Source organism: Meleagris gallopavo, chromosome 7 (assembly GCF_000146605.3).
Source record: "Meleagris gallopavo isolate NT-WF06-2002-E0010 breed Aviagen turkey brand Nicholas breeding stock chromosome 7, Turkey_5.1, whole genome shotgun sequence".
In the NCBI taxonomy this organism is placed as follows: Eukaryota; Metazoa; Chordata; class Aves; order Galliformes; family Phasianidae; genus Meleagris; species Meleagris gallopavo.
In genome coordinates this window covers 32,977,859-32,996,659 of record NC_015017.2, presented here as the reverse complement: position 1 = coordinate 32,996,659, position 18,801 = coordinate 32,977,859, and the positions used below count along the sequence as shown (strand labels likewise).

Here is an 18,801-nt window from a genome sequence, read left to right as displayed (position 1 = left end):
AAGAGGTTTCAGTTTTTAAGGTCGTAGTTCTCAGTGTGCTGTGTGCTACATATTTCACAAAGTGCTTGCTTTAATTCCAGCAAAGGTTTTTTTATTATTATTATTATTTTGCTATAGACTTCACTGGAGCTAATATCACATTGCAAAATTTAGTGGAAAACAGAAAACTGGAATTTCCTATGCATTTCTCACACTAGTACTAAATACCTTTTTAGGTAAAAATATGTATTTTGTTTTGTTTTCTTAGGCTTATTCTAAGTATTCCTTCAAATTTATTACTTCTCAGTTCTTCTTTGGTTAACAAGTAATTCCACTTGCAGATCAGCCTGAAACACATTAAATAAATTAGAGGATCCAATTTGCTAAATTACCATTTTGAAAACGTTCCATACTTCTACAACTAGAAAATAAAGTTTGGATCCACTATTTATTTTATTTTGTAGTGCAAAGCTAATTTGTTATTTACTGGAAATTTATTTTCTTTTGAGCAGATACAGAGTTTCCCAACCATGCCCTTTTCGTTTTACACTGTCATTGAAATAAAGATTCAGTTATTACCATTTCCATATTCTGAATATAATTATCCATTAAGCAAATGAAGAATAAATAGAATTGGAGAGACAGAGTGTATTTTTTTTCTGGAAATCAAACTCTACCAGAAAGGTCCTTTCATTCTCTTTTATTTTTTTTCCTCATGAATAAAAAATGTATTTGTAGTTTCACAGAAGTAACTGCATGATGAAGAGAAACACATTTTGATGTTGTTATTTTGGTATTGTCATGGTGCCAAATGACAGAGCTTTTATAATATTCGTGAGTCAGTGACTGTACAGAACAGTAGTTCCTGTTGATTAATTGTATTAGACAACAATATGAGCAGAGGTGAGAAAGCTGCTGCCAAGAAAAAACAAGACTGCAGTGAGAAATACACAACTAATAAATATCTAAGTATGCACCGATACACATAAAACCATGTAGATGCCAATATATTTAATGGCAATGATGTCAATTTCAGTGAGAAGTAAGATAGCACGCCTTCATGTTGACAGTTTGAGTAGGTGAGAAAATCAAGATATTATGCTGGCTTGCAGACATTGAAATCAAAATCTTTGTCAGAAAAAATAACATAGAAATCACTAATGTAAATATAAATTGTGCATAGATTTAAACCTTCAAAAGAAACAGCCTTCAAATCTAGAATAAAGTACATAGTAATGGCTTTCTGCCAGTATAATTGTTTAGTCTTTCAACAGGCAGGTCTAAAATCTTGAGGTCAGGTTCACAGCAGAGCGGGCCTGTGATTTCGGTGTTGCAAATAGGGAAATGAAGTGGTTTACTACAGTGCATTACCCATATGCTTAAAGCTTTTTTAATATCTCAGGCCAAATTCTGTCTTGAGAAATATGTGCGCTAAATCCTGGTGTTTTTTGTTTGTTTGTTTGTTTGTTTAGTTTGAACATTTATTTTAAAGTTATCTTACCTATAATGTCATTTCCTCTTTTGTTTATTTTACTTACAGAAACACTTACCATTACCCACATATAATCACAGTTGACTTAGCAATGATGGTTCAGAGAATCTGTTTAAGGAGAATTTATCAGTTCTGGGTAAGGCTCTGAAATTGTTCCTTAATTGGATGCTTTAATACACACCAAACCAAATACAATCTGCCATTGGCATCTTTTTCTCTAGCAGTAATGGAAATCACTTAAAGCTTGCTGGCCATTCAGGCAGATGGACCACCAACAGACCCAAAACACAGCCACTGTTTTGGTGCAAAAATCACAGTGCAACACTTAACTCCTCCTGCAGGCAATCTGTGAGTCAACTTGAAATGGAACTTGAAATTGTAGAAGGGAAGATCCCTGTGCTAGATATGTAAAAAAATGCTTTAGCTGGCAGGACAAAAAAAAAAAGGAAATATTTTAAAATAAGAGAAAAAAAAGAAAGACTTAAAGGCCAGTTGACAGACCAGTAAGAGAAGAAAACTTTACAGTTAATTGAGATTGAGGGTCCTTATTTAGCAGAAGAGAGATAGAGTATGGGAAAGGCTATTAGGGGTCAGGGTTTTCAAGTAAAATAGGGAAAATGAAGAAAATACATACTTACAGATATTTATTATTAAATACAGATCAGTTTCTTCATTATGCCAGCCAAAGTAAGGAGTGAACACTTAAAGGCAAGTCATAGAATGGCTTGAATTGAAAGGGACCTTAAGGATTATCAAGTTCCAACCCCCTGAAAGGGTTGAAATGTTTGCTTCTACTGTAGTGCTATGTGTCTCTCTGCAGCCATTCTCTTTGGATTACTTACTTAGGCAGAAATCTGATTTAAATGTTCATCTGAAAGAAAGACATTAATGCAAAGAGAATTTCCTGGCCTTGCTTACAGGGAAAGATGTTGACATGGGAAGCCTTTCAAAAGCCATACTGCATTCTGGTTTTGGAGGATGTGAAAAGTCCAGTGGAAAAACCTGATTCAGATGAAACAGGAAGTGCTCGCCCACTTCCTTTTCATGTAGAGAGACTTGAAAGCATTTTTGTTTGATGATGTGAGACTCAAATGCTGCAACTTAGTGACTGCCTGGCTGGCTGGATCTTAGTGGTGTTACTTGCTATCCCAAATGGACAGGAGGATTCCTTCTATGCAGAACAAGATGGGGAATGATCTCACAAGTTTCCTGCTAATGCTTTGTCAATTATTATTATTATCATCATTAAACAGAGCATTAAACTACATAGAATCTCATAACAATAAATGACACTTTTGGTACATTACCTGTTTAATACTACAGTAATTGCTTGTGATTAGATATAACTAATAAAAAGTCTTCTTGCCAACATGATCTTTTTAATTAAGTATTTCATAGCTTCTAGTAAAAGCAAAATGAATTCACAGTTGGTGTAATATCAATCTGGGACACCAGCCCTGATGGTGTGTTTTTCTGCTTTTCTCCAGTGTTACCTCTGTGTTTGATCCACACAAGAACTGAAGGCTACTGATGTCACTTTCTTCAAACAGTTCTGCTGACCCCCTTTTACCATAGATACAATTATTCAGATTTTGAACCACTTGTTCCTCTTCCTGCTCCCTTTAAGTGCAATCCCAAAGGAGTTTAAGATTCAGTAATGTGACTCCTACCAGTTTTATGAGCAATAATATCAGACTTGCTTGACTTCCAAATTCTTCAGGAAATGAGCATGAAAGCTTGAAAAATGTTGAAGTTAACGTTAAACAGATTAAAAGACAATATAGTTCCGACAGATTTATTGGCATCTTTAGAAGTGGAAAACATAGATAAAAACACCAAACTTTATCCCAGCCTTCACAGCACTGATACTTGTGAGCTCTTACAAGGAAATATCAGCTTGTTTCCAAAATCTACTATGTTTCATATTACCATTCTGTCCACCCAAAAATCAGATCTTGAGGTTTGGATCATTATCAAATATTCATGTCTAGTTGAATAAGGTTTCCTTTAATCATCTTTCAAACACTTGTGGGAAGAATTTTCAATAACATGCAATAGATTTCTGCATTTCTGCTTCATTTCAGCACTTCACTCTGAGTCTACACCTACTGTTAGTGCTTCTTAGGGACTAACAAATCCAAATCTCTCTACTATTGGGTCTTTGGAGTCTGTTATCTCCTAACATAGCCACCCTAACCCAGAGACACATTCCTGCAAATCCAAGTGCCACTCTATCCCACTCTGCATCTTTCACACTCCAAGTATTAATTCTTCTTATGTATTTGTATGTCCTAGAGCTGGGATGGTAAATTATTGTTTATTTTAATGGCAGAGGATGGAAGCCTACCAAGAACTTTCCTGAAAATACCAAGGAAGATGTCATTAGCAGGAGATGCTGCCCAGCTGTCTCATGAGAATGTGTGGTCCAGTCACTAGAATTCACTCCATCTGTAGCTCAGGTACTTGATCAAAATTAACAGGCATTCAGTGATTGCAAAGGAAATGCAGGTTGAGTTTCAGCCCATTTCTTATGTTTATTTTGATTGTACTGATTTTTCCAAGTTAAAACTAAAAATGCAAGCAAATTTCTCTCCATCTGTAACAGTAGGAAGAGAACACTTCTAGTACACATGTCTCCTGTAAACTGCTATTTTCCACAGTCCTTATGTCACAGCTTTCAGTTTCTCAAATGATTCGTTTCAAAACTATGCTGACACAGAAAGCTGAACAGATATTGTTTACAGAAGGGGAAAAAAAGAGAAATTTTTCTGGGATCATTTTATATACTTTTATAGTAAGGCTTCAGCCTCATACTGGTCAGCAGAAGCTCTTTCAGGAAGATATTTAGTACCTTTGTAGATTATATGAGAGAAAAGATGCAAAATATGTAATAGCAATGCTCTTACAATTAGACTATTTATTACTTCTAGCTGTAAACTGGTTGTAAATATGGCTTTTCTGGCATAGCTCCTGGCAAGCAAACTAACTACAGTGATGCAAAGTTGTGAAATTTCCATTTCATTTCTTGCCTCATTAATTTCATTAACTTACAAATAGATGAATACATAAAATTAAAAAGTAATTTCCTACTAATATTTTTAAATTACTCTCTCCAAGTATTCAAACCTTTTAATCTGCTCTTTTAAGGTCTCCATCTAATTGCTTTTACAGAGACATAATTGAGGTTTTGTGAATCAAATATCAGTGTGATTGATTATAAAAAAGCTAATCAGAGAGTGCCATTCACAAGACAAATGCAATTGTTTCTAAAATATTTACTTGCAGTCTCTGCCACTTTGCTAACTTTGCAGCGTGTGCAAAACGATGTGTGGGTGCAATGTGTTGACGTGTGATTTTATGTGGGGAAATCAAACCTAGTCATGGAGAGAAGTCTGTTTCTTCTTTTTCTTATACAAGGACAGATTGCATGGGAATTATAGTGTTTCCCATTTAATAGAAGTAGCCTTCATTTTGATGTTTTTCACAACAGTGACAAATGGCAGCTAAAAAGAAAAGGGGAGAATGTAATCAATCTTCTCACCTTTAAAAATAGCTGAAAAAGAGGAGAAAAACTGAACTACTTAAAAAACTCATTTGAGACAAACAGTTATCTGCAAGATAAGGCAAGTGCAGAAGATGACTGGGGCTGGATGGCCTGGTCTTGGAGCAGGCAAAAATGTGGCTCTATTTCTCCTATCTGTTTGGGATTCCAGTTTCCATGGGCAAAACAGAGCAGCAGGAATGCCCAGAAAGGAGAGTGCTCACTGAGAAGGCCACAGAGTGAGTCTTAGAGCAGAAAATATGTAAGGAAGAAACTAGAAAGAAAAATGGAATCTTATTCCAAGAATTCCAAAGTACTGGTTGACTTTGCCAATAGCGTCAAAGACTTCAAGGGGTTGTTCAGTCTGAAAATCATCTAGATGGCTAACATTTATTTAATAGTATTTTAATAATGCAACAATTTAATGTTCATACTTACTATTAAAAAAAAAAAGCAGTACAGTAAAATTACATCCGGTGATATTTGAATGATATTTCTCTAAAGTTAGGACAAGCCACAAAAATATAAAGCCTAAAATTTCACTGTATCCTCAGAAATCCATTCCAAAAGCTTGTATTATAAATGAAAGATGAAAACATGTAATGTCTTGATCATTTTGCTGAACTCAGTGGAAATTAACTCCTGAGAGGATTAGATCAGACTCTGCAATGGACAGTTTTGGTGATGGAATGCTTGGAAGGGAAAACTTATCACTTCTTAGATCATGTAAGATGTGAATCAAACAGGTTAAATTAAGTTGTCAGTTGTTTATTCTGGCATTAAAAATGACATGGTGCTAAAATGAGCCTCAGCTGGGTTTACAAACCTGGTCTCCTCAGTTCAAGAAAAATGGGGAACCACTGGAGAGAGTCTAGTGGAGAGCTATGGAGGTGCCAGGTACCTGGTTCATCTCCCACATGAGGAAATGCTGAGAGATGTGGGACTGTTCAGCCTGGAGAAAACTGAGGGGGAATCATATCGATGCTTATAAATATCTAATAGGTGGGAGCAAGTGGATGGGAGCATGCTTTTTTCAATGGTGCCTAGTAATAGGATATATGGCAATGGGCACAAGGTAGAACACAGGCAGTTCCATATCAACATGATGAAAAACGTGTTTACTTTGAGGGTCATAGAACACTGGAACAGGCTGCCCAGAGAGGTGCTGGAGTCTCCTTCTCAGGAAGTATACAACACATGCCTGGATACTTTCATATGTAACCTACTATAAGGAACCTTCTCTAGCAGAGAGTTAGACCTGATGATCTCCAGAAATTCCTTCCAACACCTACAATTCTGTGATTCCCTGACCTTCTGCTAATATAACCTCTATCAGGCTCAGTTTAGTACTTCTGGTAAGTATCAACCTAATATTTTTTCTTTGACACAGTAGACAGTAGAAATTTTGTTACTGAAGTGCATGGTTATTGTACAAATACATGCAGAGATTCTGACCCCTCTAGTGCATTGTAAGACTCACCATTGTTCCTTTTTAAATCAAGTATTGATTGCCTGGGGTTCAATGCATGCTTTAAACTAGTGCACCATCATGAAAAAGAATAATAGGATTATTTAGGGATAAGTTTTTTAGATTTAGCCAAATGGCAACATTTTCATAATTTTAGAAGAAATGTAGGAACATATTATTCATGTAATGCCTGGAAGTAGTCCAGTATATTTCTCATTAAAATCACCTGGTTAGAAATTTAGGGCTCTTGTGCTTAAAAATAATAATTTTAAAGTTATTGTTTTATTTAATATCAGGTGGTCTGAGAGCTGATTTGTATCTCTGCTGCACCCAAATGCAAAACAGAAGGAAAGTTCTCTAAGTTTCCTTTGGAGAGAATGGGTGAGCTGCTCCTGTTTCAGCTCTGCACTTTTCTCTCTTGGAGACTTTGAAAATTTATTAAGGTCTTGTCACTCAGTCACTTGGTAATTTCCAGAGATATGCCTAGCATTTACAGTGCTTTTTTTTTTGGTCATTTTCCGGAAACTTTCCTGCTTTTCAAACATTGTACTGTCTTAGAGATAAATTCACTACAACTTCTCACATAGTTGTATTTCCTGACTCATTTCATCCCTGCTTCATTTTTTCAAATGAAGTTTCACCAAATCTTTCTAGTCCCATTTTTCTTCATTCCACTTCAGTTTTTATTATTCATACGGAATAATACACATAATTCTCCTATGCTTCTAGCATCCTAATATATTCCTCCAAGTTTTTGGTCCAATTTCCACTCTACACTTTTTCTGTGCTTTTGTACAGACTACTCAAATGCTTCAAAAGGAGATAAAATCTAGAACTGCTGATCTTCTACTGGTTGATTGTTGGCTCCTTCCTCAGCAGTTTGTCCATTGGTTGATTCCCTCAAAGCAGTATTTTGGGTTACGTGGTCAGTTTCTGAGGCCAATCTCTTTGAAAGAGAGTGGCAATTCCTTCAAAAATCTGGCTTACATTTGAAGAAGCTAGTCCCTCAGGTGAGTGATTAGCAAACATGAGCACAGAACCAGTACTCAAAGCATAATTTATTGGATCAGTGTTTCTCTGTCACTTCCTGATCTGACACATTGAGATGAGAACAGCAGTGAGCAACATTCTTGACGTATGCACAGTGACACTGGCAGCTAGAACACATCTGGAAGAGAGATGAGAAATCACTTTGCTGAAGATATTTTTGTCAACACAAAGATTCCTGAAATAAAGCATTGAGGCCCAAGAAAAAAATGTAATAAAGTGCCAGCAAAACTGGGAAATGTTATCAAGGCATCTGACAAGCTCAGCAAATGCCAGAGTTCCCTCCCTAGTGAATTCTAATTAAAAAATCTATTGTTTCCATTATTGCTGAACGATTCCTCCAAAAATATGATTTTTTTTAGGTTGTTAATTATTCTCGAATATTACAAAGTGGTTGGAGGGTATTTTCCTCTTTCTCATTTGGTAACTGAACCATCAAGAATAAGGTGATAGTATAAGGATTGGTGAAAACAACTTAAGTCACAGAAGAAAACATGCCATTTCAGATGTTGTGGTGCTTTTTTTCTGAAAAACCAGTCTAGTATCAAATTAAATTAACTTTCTGTGCTGAAGGAATCTTGTCAATTACTTCTCCACTTTTGCTCTTGAATTCTAACTGAAACTCAGCGTGAGGAAATGGCACAGTCATTTTTGCAAGTAAACTAGAAAATACATCCATCAGGGCATACCACTCACTGTGTTGTCCAGAAAGCATGATTCTGCTGCTTATACTTGTGTGCTAATTGTCACGCTGAGTTCTGTTGTCTATCCAGTAAGCCATGCATCAAAACTCAAGATTCAACATTAAAACATCATGCTAATTGAAAAAGCAGGTATAAATGAATAATTCTTCAAAACAGTGAATGGTGATTTAGATTATTGTACGTGGGGAACCTGTATTATTTAACATCAGGGAGAGCTTCAGAAGTATTGTTACACACTGGTTCCTGTATTACCTACATTTACTACTAAATGCATGACCTTCGGAAATTCATTTGCATTATTCACTTTACCCAGGTTATGCAGGTCTGGCATAGAATAATTTTACTAACAGAAAATCATATCAATGTGGAAAATGTATTGTAACCAACTCTTCACTCAAGGATATTTTAAATGTTGTGGATGGAGTAAGTGCTGATTAGAAGAAAACGAGTCTGAGAAAGCATTGTATTTTAATATGAGATTTTCTGTAGAGAAAGCATTATATGTGGGTACATTGCAAAGGTTTCTTTCATGTGCTCAGTGGTATATCTCAAAACCGTTAATATTTCTTAAGAAGGTCTTTCACTGTCATCTCTATTCCAGTCTAAGTGGCAATATAGTTTGAACATTTTGGCAAGTGTGAACTCAAATGAGATTGATGTGCTCAGCTTGGTGACCTTGCTTGTATAGTATTTTTATGTCATAAAGGTTATTTGATTTACATTTACTGCTGACCTGTATTTTCTTTTCAGATTATCTCCCTGGAATATGTATCTTCTTCTCTTCTTACCTTCATTTATTACTATCATTTGTTATCTTTGTTATCATTATTAACTGTTAATTTTTCCACTCATATTTTATCTCCCTTCTTTCCTGTGAAAATATGGTCATATCTATCATTCAAAAGAGGATACTGTAAACACATTAGCTCCATTTTGTTTTAAAGCCTTAAACTCCCAGTAACTTTAATTCTCTAACCTCCCTTATTCTTATAGTTTTTGAATGGATTTGAACTAGTGACCCAGAGGTGAAAGATCATTTTCCACCAGGAACATTTATCTTTCTGATATTGCCTTTATGGCTTTGCTCTATGTGGCATTTTCTTTTGCTCAGACCCATGTGTATGTGTGTGAAGGTTAACTGTAGGAATCACCAGCCGGCTTCTCTCTTTTTGTTAATGTGAACTACCAGTATCCAGCAACGATTTTTTACACAGCAGTGTCTTCATTCGTTCATTTACTGACATCGAGGAAATTGATCTCCTCAGGAGAAGACTATGGCATCTGACCCACTAGAAAAGTAGAGATTTAATGTTTTGGGTTGGGATTCAGAGCACAGAGCTTGGGAGCCACACAATTTGAAGCATCCTTTGCAATTACGTGTCAAAACCAATCATGAGTCTTCTAAATGAATAAAGTTGTCGGTATTGATAACCAACCAAAAACAATTCCCAGGTGAAATATAGAAGTCTTACTTGAAGTATTGTCCGTAGAATCTGAAAGAAAGCATCTTCTAAGTTTTTTCTTTTTTTTTTTTTTTCATAGGAGTTCTGTTTGGAGGATTTTAGATATTGCAAATGAACTGGAAAAAGAGGCTGAGAAAATGCTAAAGCAACATAATTTCTGTCTACTTCCAGGAGGAAAATACCAACAAATTTATTATATCCAGCTATTTGCTGAGAAAGAAGCATTTAAGATCTATTTTAAATTAATTTTGCAAGAATTTTTTTTCCCAGGAAATAATTTATTTTCCTTCTGGTTATATTTTGAAATACTAGAAGCAGTATGAAAGAAGCACTTGTAGATAAGCTTGAAAATTCCAGTATTTTAGTTTGCTTATGCGTCCACATTTGGTTTATTATTTGCAGTCTAACAGTTTTCATGCTCAGTCTAAAACCTTTAATTTCCTCTATAATATATATTGCCATGAAAGTGAACGTATCAGAAGACTTAGGCACTACAGACGTGATAGCAAGTAACCCTTTGAAAATGTTTTTAAGGTTTCACTTGAAAAGGAAATTATGCCAATGGGCATTAATCAATTTGGAGGCTTCATATTGCTTCACAGATATTTATAATGTTAATGAAAACAGTGATGCTGTTATGAGCTAGTGAATCAAGAAGTTCATTTGCCCCAGTAACAGCAGGGGCTTGAAATGAGAAAAAAATCTTTCATACAGGGATGCTGCAAAGTTCTGAGTATGGAAAATCTTATGAGTATTGTGACATTCAAAAATGTCTCCAAAGATGTGCTATGCCAAAAAGCCTGTAAACAGGCACATGCATATATCTTACCTTTCTGCATTTCTTTGCATTGTAAACTACATTTTTTTCTGCCTTACATCACTTTACTTAACAATACAGGGCAGTGATAGAGTTTTGAAAGTTCCTTGTGATTTTTTTATTACAGCATTTTGATAGGTTTTAAGGTTAACATAAACCAATCTTTTCTGCCTAATTTGCTTGGTTGTTTTTTTTTGTTTGTTTGTTTTTTTCCCCTTATATAAGCAATTTAATTCCCAGTTGTGATATATCATGCAGGAGAAATATACATCAGAAAGAAGAAGAAGATATGTCATGTGGAAGGGAGGAAGGAAGGAATTGCAAGAGGGATAGGCTATAATCTTAAAAAAAAAAAGAAAAGAAAAAAGAAAAGATTTAAAGTTACCCAGTTTTTTCTGTGGGGCCATACAATCTGTGTGTGATGTTGAAATGAATGGTTGTGGTCACAGCTGGCAAGATGTTGAATATGGTCTTATTTGTGTTATTAGACATCTTCCATTTGATGCCATGGCTGTAAAGGGTGATACAAGTGTTGGCTTCATTTCAGAGTCTGTAATACCAGCAAACATAGCCCAGCTAAAAATAACGAATTTTCAACTACTTCTTTTCCTATTTTGTCTTATTGCCCATAGCTTGAGGTCAAGGCACTTTAGCATGCAAGCCTTCTGCAAGACATATTTGTGTCTACCAAATGTAGTTTAGCAGGTGATGAGATGCATTTTTTCATTGGGGTCATGCTACCTAATCAGATGCTAAATGTAATTATTCACGATCGAACCTCAAATACAATTTTAGAAAGTGTCTGTATTACAAACTAAGAAATCAACAGGAGGACTGCTTTAAACATGTTTTCAGTATGCCAACATTCCCTTTAATTATTTTTTGAAGTTTTGTATAAAGTCAAAATACAAAAAGAACAAGCTCTGAAAAAGTTGTGAAAAAGGGATAGCATGTGCGTGTGAGAAATAAAGGGAGAGAGAACATGAAAGAAGTATAGAAAAAGTATTAACAAGAAAGATGAAGAAACAAAGAAAGAAAGAAATAGAGAATGGAACTCACATATAGCATTTGATAGCCGTAATTGCTCTGCTCTTTATAAAGGCTTCTTTTTTCTGATTAGAGACTTTAAGATAGTTACTACTGAAAACAGTATTTAAAATTCATTCTTTTCCTCCTTTTTCTTTGAATTCTTCATTATGTAAAACATGTACTTCAGTGCTCTTGAAATGTTTTGTTCTCTTCATTAAATTGCTCCATTTTTATTTTAATGTCCCTGTAGTCTGGATTTTTCTCTAAAAATGTCTGTATATCTGTTAAGAATACTTGTTCTTTCAGAACCTGCTTTCCATTTTATTTTTTTTTAATTCTTTTTCTGAGTGAAAATGTGATTTTGTTTCTTTTTTTGTAAACACCTATTTGTCTTTCTTCTTTTTCCTTCAACAATTCTTTTGCACCAGCAAAGGGCCCATCATTCCAGACCATATTCATTTTGTCTAAATCTGGCCAAAGAAGGACTGTGCATGATTAGTATATACAATAGATGAGTAATTATGATTTTTATTCCATCAGTATTAATTTTATGCCCTTGCCTAAAGATTACTTGTAAATGCTTAGATTTTAAGTACTAAAGTAAACGTCACTCCTACTGATATTTTGGAAATGTCAGGTTAGTTAATTGGGGTTGTATACAGGTACAAGTTTCCAAACCAGTATATCAAACATTGCCCACCATTGGGCTCACGCTCTGTCAGCTAGCAGAGGAAAGAAAGCCAGAGGAGCAGCTCAAGTCACCATAACCCATTCCTGTCTGCTCTTCTCTTCTCCTTTTTGCTCCCCAAAGTGAGCTCAGCAAATGCCTGTTTAGCTGGACCAGTTCCTTTGATATAGGTTTATACGTCTTCACTTAAGGAAACGTTTTTATTGAGGGAGAAAAGCCTCATGACGGTATTTGTTTTTACTGTGGGTTTCAGTACTGCAAGAGTTATGGACACCATCTAACCAACACTAATGTGCAGAAGCAGTATCGGGCTGATATACTGAGCATCATTACTTACCGTGGTCTTTTTAAGAAGTTGGGAATTGAAGGCTGAAATCTCAAGACAGTCCTCTCAGCAGTCCAAGGACTTGAGTTTAGAGTTATCCATAAATTCTGTTTATGTTTATCCAATAAGAACTCAGCCAGTGAGTGCTGCAAATAATCGTTTACTTAAACATAAATGGGAATTAATTAGTCTACCAAATGAAAGGAAAGAAGATTCTGAGCCAGGAATGCACTCATAGTCACTGTAGCACATCATAACTTTGCTCGATGTACCTAAAATTTCTTTTAAGTGTGCCTGCCAAATCATCATTCTTTTGTTTATTATCCAAAAATCCTACCCAATATGGGAAAACTTCCAGTCTTTTCTATGATACTTATGACAGCCATTTTAATAGCTGATTTCTTATTAGAATATATTCCCCTAAAAAAATACATTTTGCTATTTATTGATTAATGCTCATTTTTTAATGGAGCTGTTTTGCTAAGATTCAGTGTCAGGTGCATTTCTAACACCCCAGCTCCTCTATTCTGTGCGTCAATTGGCACACTCATCAGTTAGCCAGTCCTGCAATAAAATAAATTAATGGACTATCCTATTTCATTTCATGGCATCCGGCTGATGGAGTACAGAAACTGCTATAAACCCCAGGACTCAGTGGGACTGCTGGCATGAGGAAGGAGTGCAGCATTTGTCCCACATTTTACATTGACCAAGCAGAATTAAAATTAGCACAGCAGTTTGCCTTGAATGAAGCAGAGAAGCATGGTGCAGGCTATGCAGCCTCCCAACTACTAAATTGACCCCTTTTCCCTTTCATTTTTTCTTAACTTAATTTTGCCCTTCTGAAATAAATGAGGCTACTTACACTGTGAGAGGAAGGACTGGATAATCTGGCCAATATAGCATATTAAAATTATATGTATTCTACAGTTCATAATCAAATACGATTCTCTTCCTGAAATAAGCACTATATGGCTGTAGTGATAATCACTAATGGGTCAGCTGGGTACCAGAGCACTGTAAATTCAGGTGATGAATACATGGGGATGCTGTAGACTTCTGCCTTGTATTATTTTAATAGAGAGCAGAGGAAAATAAGGGAAGATTTCCTCTGAGGTATACTGATAAAATCTCACTTAATTATATGTTATAGATCTCACACTGCTTAATTTTTTTTTCTTAAAGCTTCAGCTCTTAGAATCACATTATTTAAAAATGGATTTCCCTGGATGGGAAAAATAAAAATAAAAAAAATATTATTGTTCATAGCTGGGAAGAAAATCTTCACACTGGAAGCTTAAAAAGCAGAGAGTAAACACAAACAAAGGTAAAACCTGTTGATACAGAAGCCCAGTTCATGGATTCAGAACAAGATGGTAAGCACTGCAGTAACATATCCCTTTTCTTCAGCAAGGCTTCTCAGGAACAATATAGCCAAAGGCAATGGGAGGACAGGGGTGGAAACAAGTATTTTTTTGAACAACAGCTATATTTTTAGAGATATTGGATGCTCTCAAGGTACTTAGCTACAAGCAACAAGGACAGACATAAATACTTTTCCCTACCCTTTCAGATGAAACAAATGCAGCAGATAGAAGAATTTTGCACTGCAGAACAAGAGTGCAATTCAGCATTATAACATATTTCTATTCTATACCTTCTACAGAAGAAAAATGGAGGACTAGGGGTGAAATCATAGGCTGAGTGATGTCATGGAAATAATATCCTTAGAGGAGGACTTCATGCCAAAACCCAGGAGCAGACAGATTTCTGAGAAAGATCTTGATCATCAATAACTCCTGCTAATTCAGTGGAAATCACAGGTGGGCACTCAATATTTTGAAACTCCCTTGGTATGCTCAGTACTTTGAAACTCCCTTGGTATGTTATCTTTCCTGTTCTATTTCTGTCTGGTTTTTATTCTTCTATTGATTTTAATGGACTTCAATTAAGGTCTCTTGTCTCAGAATCTTTAGTGCTTTATTTATACAGAACACAATCTGCTAGATCACTGGTTTCATTTTTCCTCCCTCAGAATCCTTAGAGGTCTGAATTGTTATTTTTTTTTTTTGGTATATTGGTATATTATTTTAATTGGGATAAATTTAGATACCTTTCAAACCATCTGCAGTTTCACTGATACATAATGACTTTATGGATATATTTTGACAATTGACAATTACATTTTATTGCTTGCCCTCCGACTGATGTTAAAAAATTTCAGATTTGGTTAAAACTGTATTTTAGTTCCAAAGAAAATTCACAAACCATTCCATCACTACCTACAGCAAATGGTAAGAGAGTTTTAGAGCAGGAGAACATTATTCCCTATTCATAAATTCAAATCACTTCCTTCTCCTCATATTTCATATTTATGGGAATATAGCTTGAATTTCAAGATTAGCACCTCTGTCTACTGAAGTGTGAACTGCCAACTCCTCCCCTCATCTTTTCAACCACTGTAAATCTTCAATACCCGCTGCCAATGAGGCGCAATATCAATTATGTACAAATAAATCTATGTAAAACCACTGCACAATTTCCTTCTTGAAAAAGCAAGGGCAATCACAATCAGTATGAGTAACCAGAATCTTTGGAAGAGGATATTTTTGTTCAAAATTATGCTCTCACTAATTGGCTAGACTTCCACCATCACTCGGGTACGCTATGTATATCTGAGGGATGGAATTGCCCTCAGAGACTCCACGAGTGGCTCTCAGGGAATAAAGATCAATGAAGCAGAGTCTTGCTGTGGTCAGAGTTTAACTTACTTTGTACATATGCACATCAATCTCATAATAGAGTAAAGTCATAAGCAGGCAATCTATGATCCTTCTATAAACTTTAACCCATGTACCGCGGTTCAGTTCCCAGGAAGCTATTCTGTCTTGGGAACTGCCTTGAAAGATGGAGAATAAAATGAAAGAACATGTTCTCAACTCTCTGACAATTTCTCTCGAAGGACTGCTCTTTAGGAGAACAAAGAGTAACACAATATTTTCTAGACAAAATTTCTGCTTTTCCTTCCCTCAGAAGAAAAAAAAAACAAAAAAAAACAAACAAAAAAAAAACTTTAAACAGAATTGTCTGGTGACTCCTACCACAAAAATGATTAATCAATAGTACTTTGCACAGAATGACAGTGGAAACAAAAATGTCTATAATCAAGTTCCTCCCTAGTATTTAAAACTCACTCTCTGACATGCATCTGCATGTTAACATTGGATAACCTATTCCTCATTATACCCCAGGGACTGAAGTTGTTTTACATGTGCAGAAAGTTTCTTCCATCACAGAACTGAATTTTCTTTTGGTAAGCTTATTGTGTACAAACCTCCCCTTCCACAATAAATTTTAACTTTATGCTCCTCTACCCAACAAAACCTGTGACTAAACTTCATTTTCCTTATGTGTACCTATCTAGTGGCCAGGAAAAAAAATGAACCTCTGTGCTGGTATGCTATAAAAGACCATAAAGAAAAGAATTCCTAGGTCAAGACAACTTCCCTTATCCCCGCTTTAGTGTCCTAGCCCTTCAGTGCTGGCATAACTGAAGAGAGGGTGTGAGCAAGATTGCTAAGTGAGCACCATGCCATCAAACCCAAGGAGTCTGTTGGACACAATCCATATTCCCAGTTAGAGAACTGTCACCAGCTCCTGAATCTTCAAGAGAGAGCATTTGCTTTTTAGAAGTTCACTTCATCCACACAGTTTCATGATAGATAAAGCTCCATCAACACTGCCTCTTATCTCCCAATGAGGCTAAGGTAGCTTTAAACATCACAGCATTTTAGCAGCATAATACATTTCCAGGAGCAATACCCCACATCTTTATTCATGATGTGAACGATGATCTGAGTAGTAATAATGAAATAGGGTGGCAAAGGTTTTCCATTGTGAACTAGTATTAATCTAATTTCCTACAGGACGCTTGTCTAAGTCAGAAAAAAAGCAAGCAGTTTAAAATTCTTTGGCAAGTCTCTGATGAAAAGAAGCCTGGGAAGTGCTAAGAATTGCTGGAGAATGCTAAATTACATTCTCTCAGCTCTACTGAGAAGGCTAAGCTGATTTTGGCAGGATTTTCCTAGTATATATCCATTGCAAATTGGCTTCTTATTTTTATGAATATTAAGAGTCATCAACATTAAAAAAAAATCCAGCAATAAGTACTCAAGGCCTTTGGAAGTGAATAATGACAATTCTACCATACTGTAGATTTTTACATAAATATGATAAATTAAGGGGGGTTCTAAAATAAATATTTAAATAAGATGTTATTTCAGATCAAGTAGGCATTTTGTGGCTGTGTATATCAAACAAAATTCTTCACCTGGTTCTAATGGCCAGCTGTTCCCAATATACAGAAGAGGCATCAGCTGCCCGCTATCGTTAACCCATTTAGAAGATGGCAGCAGAGCAGCTTCTTTCTGCAGTTTCCTTTCCATTTGAATGCAATTTCTCTGTTTTAACAGTACAAAACATAAGTGCTGTTGGACACAGGCTGTGTCTTTATCCTTCACGATGCTGCCAGAGATGATGGAGCCCAACTGGTTCCACTTCCAAGGGGATAGATTTGAGTCTTTCCCAGAAAAAGGACAGGTTGATGGGTTGATTGTTGTACTAAATAATCTCTATTTTTCCAACTTTGGTGATTCTATGATTCTAAACACCAGCTTCTTGAACTCTTATTACAATTTCTAACAATATTTTTGCTATCTTACCCACTGAGATTGCCTCTGGGGATGGGACCTAATGTTAAGAAAATTAATAACTTTAGATTTTTAATGGCAATGAGCCTTTCCCCATAACATACTAAAGGGAAGGCTGTTTACTGACCCAGTTCTGCTTTGTACTTGGTACAGCCCATGCCTGTACTGGGAGATCTGCAGGGCCATGCTGGAAAACCAGGTTGGCACAGTTGTTTCTACACTGTAGTGGGCAGGAAAAGACTGTGCAAGACCAGTTTTTTCCTTCCTAGAAGTTAAAAGCAGGGGGATCACATCCTAGTGATAACCGCTATTCTCCACTGATGTGACCAGAGAGTCTCTGGGAACTGGATCTTCCATTTAAGAAGTAATTCCCTAAATCACAGCATGGGAATATTTTACAGGATGTGTCAAATGACTTGAGTGAATTAGCATATCTGACAGGCAAGGAATGAAACTAGCATTCAACCTCGTACTTAATGAATAGTCCATATGTCCAGAGAAGCAGGTAATTTATAGTCTAACATTTTCTTTTGATCTGCCATTTGCTCTTTCTCTCTAGAATTAAATCACTTCGAAATGCACAGGGGAAGAAGGCAAAGGGAAGAAGTCTTTTTATTTTTAATTAGAATGTGCTAAATGGTAATAAAGTAATGTGAATACAGTGGGGACCTCTTAAATCCATAGCAGTAAATCTATTGCTGCAATAGGTCCATCCTTTATCTAGTGTTCACTGAAGAAGGTTTCACTTGAAGTGTAACAGTGACATGAACTGATGGTAATAGAGTAATACATTTAAAGAATTCAATAAAGCATCTGTTGTAGATAGTGATATGCCTTGTAATTTTATTGACAAAGGTTTGTTTTGTCCTGAGACATATAAAATGCTCAGTTAAATGGTTTGATTATACAGTACTTTTATAAAATATGCACTCAGCTGATTTCTTGTGCTATGCAGCTTGTCAGTGATTAGCCAAGATGATTTTTAAAATGGAAATAATTGGGTAGGCTCTTAAAAATTAGGATTTTGCTCACTTGGGAAGAAATGTAATGTGTGTGCAAGAAGCATTAATTTCAGCATTACATTCCTTTGTATGTGAGTATTAAGGCATTAGGTAAAGCATCACAAAAGAGTGTTTTGAAATCATATAGGTGGAAAAGGGAAGAGATTATTGACAAAATCTTAATGTAACCAGAAATCTACAGGTTTTTGTCTGTATTAGTGAAGAGTAATATGCAAGAGTTGAGACACGTTTCCAGGAAGATCTTTTTTTTCCTCTCTCTCAACTGCTTGATTCTACTTGGATTAGTGGATTTTGGATATGAGTTTGGGCTAAGACGACATGGTATGGTGTTAGGACATAGTGCCAATTAATATGGGGATTACTTATTTTTAGGTTAGCAAGAGACTAGTTTTTCTAACCATTACGAACTGCTGTTAGGCAGGGTGGCTACTTGGTCTGAAAGGAGGCTATTTGCCTAGAACACCTCTCATTTCTTCTTTTCTAAGCATTTGGTCCTGGACTAAGCTCTCCTCCATCC

At 35.9% G+C, this 18,801-nt stretch overlaps 1 long non-coding RNA gene across 3 annotated transcripts in view; it reads left to right on the top strand.

The window, feature by feature from the left end:
• The first annotated feature begins 79 nt into the window (after nt 1-79).
• The window catches only part of LOC109368648, a 31,113-nt gene continuing 12,391 nt past the window's right edge, over nt 80-18,801 (top strand). Inside the window, exons 1-3 of one of the 3 annotated variants that reach the window (XR_002116909.1) lie at nt 80-1,607; nt 2,959-3,930; nt 14,220-14,376. This is a non-coding gene — a long non-coding RNA (uncharacterized LOC109368648). The remainder of the gene's footprint in view (nt 1,608-2,958; nt 3,931-14,219; nt 14,377-18,801) is intronic. The other 2 variants (XR_002116912.2, XR_004160390.1) reach the window with 2 other exon arrangements.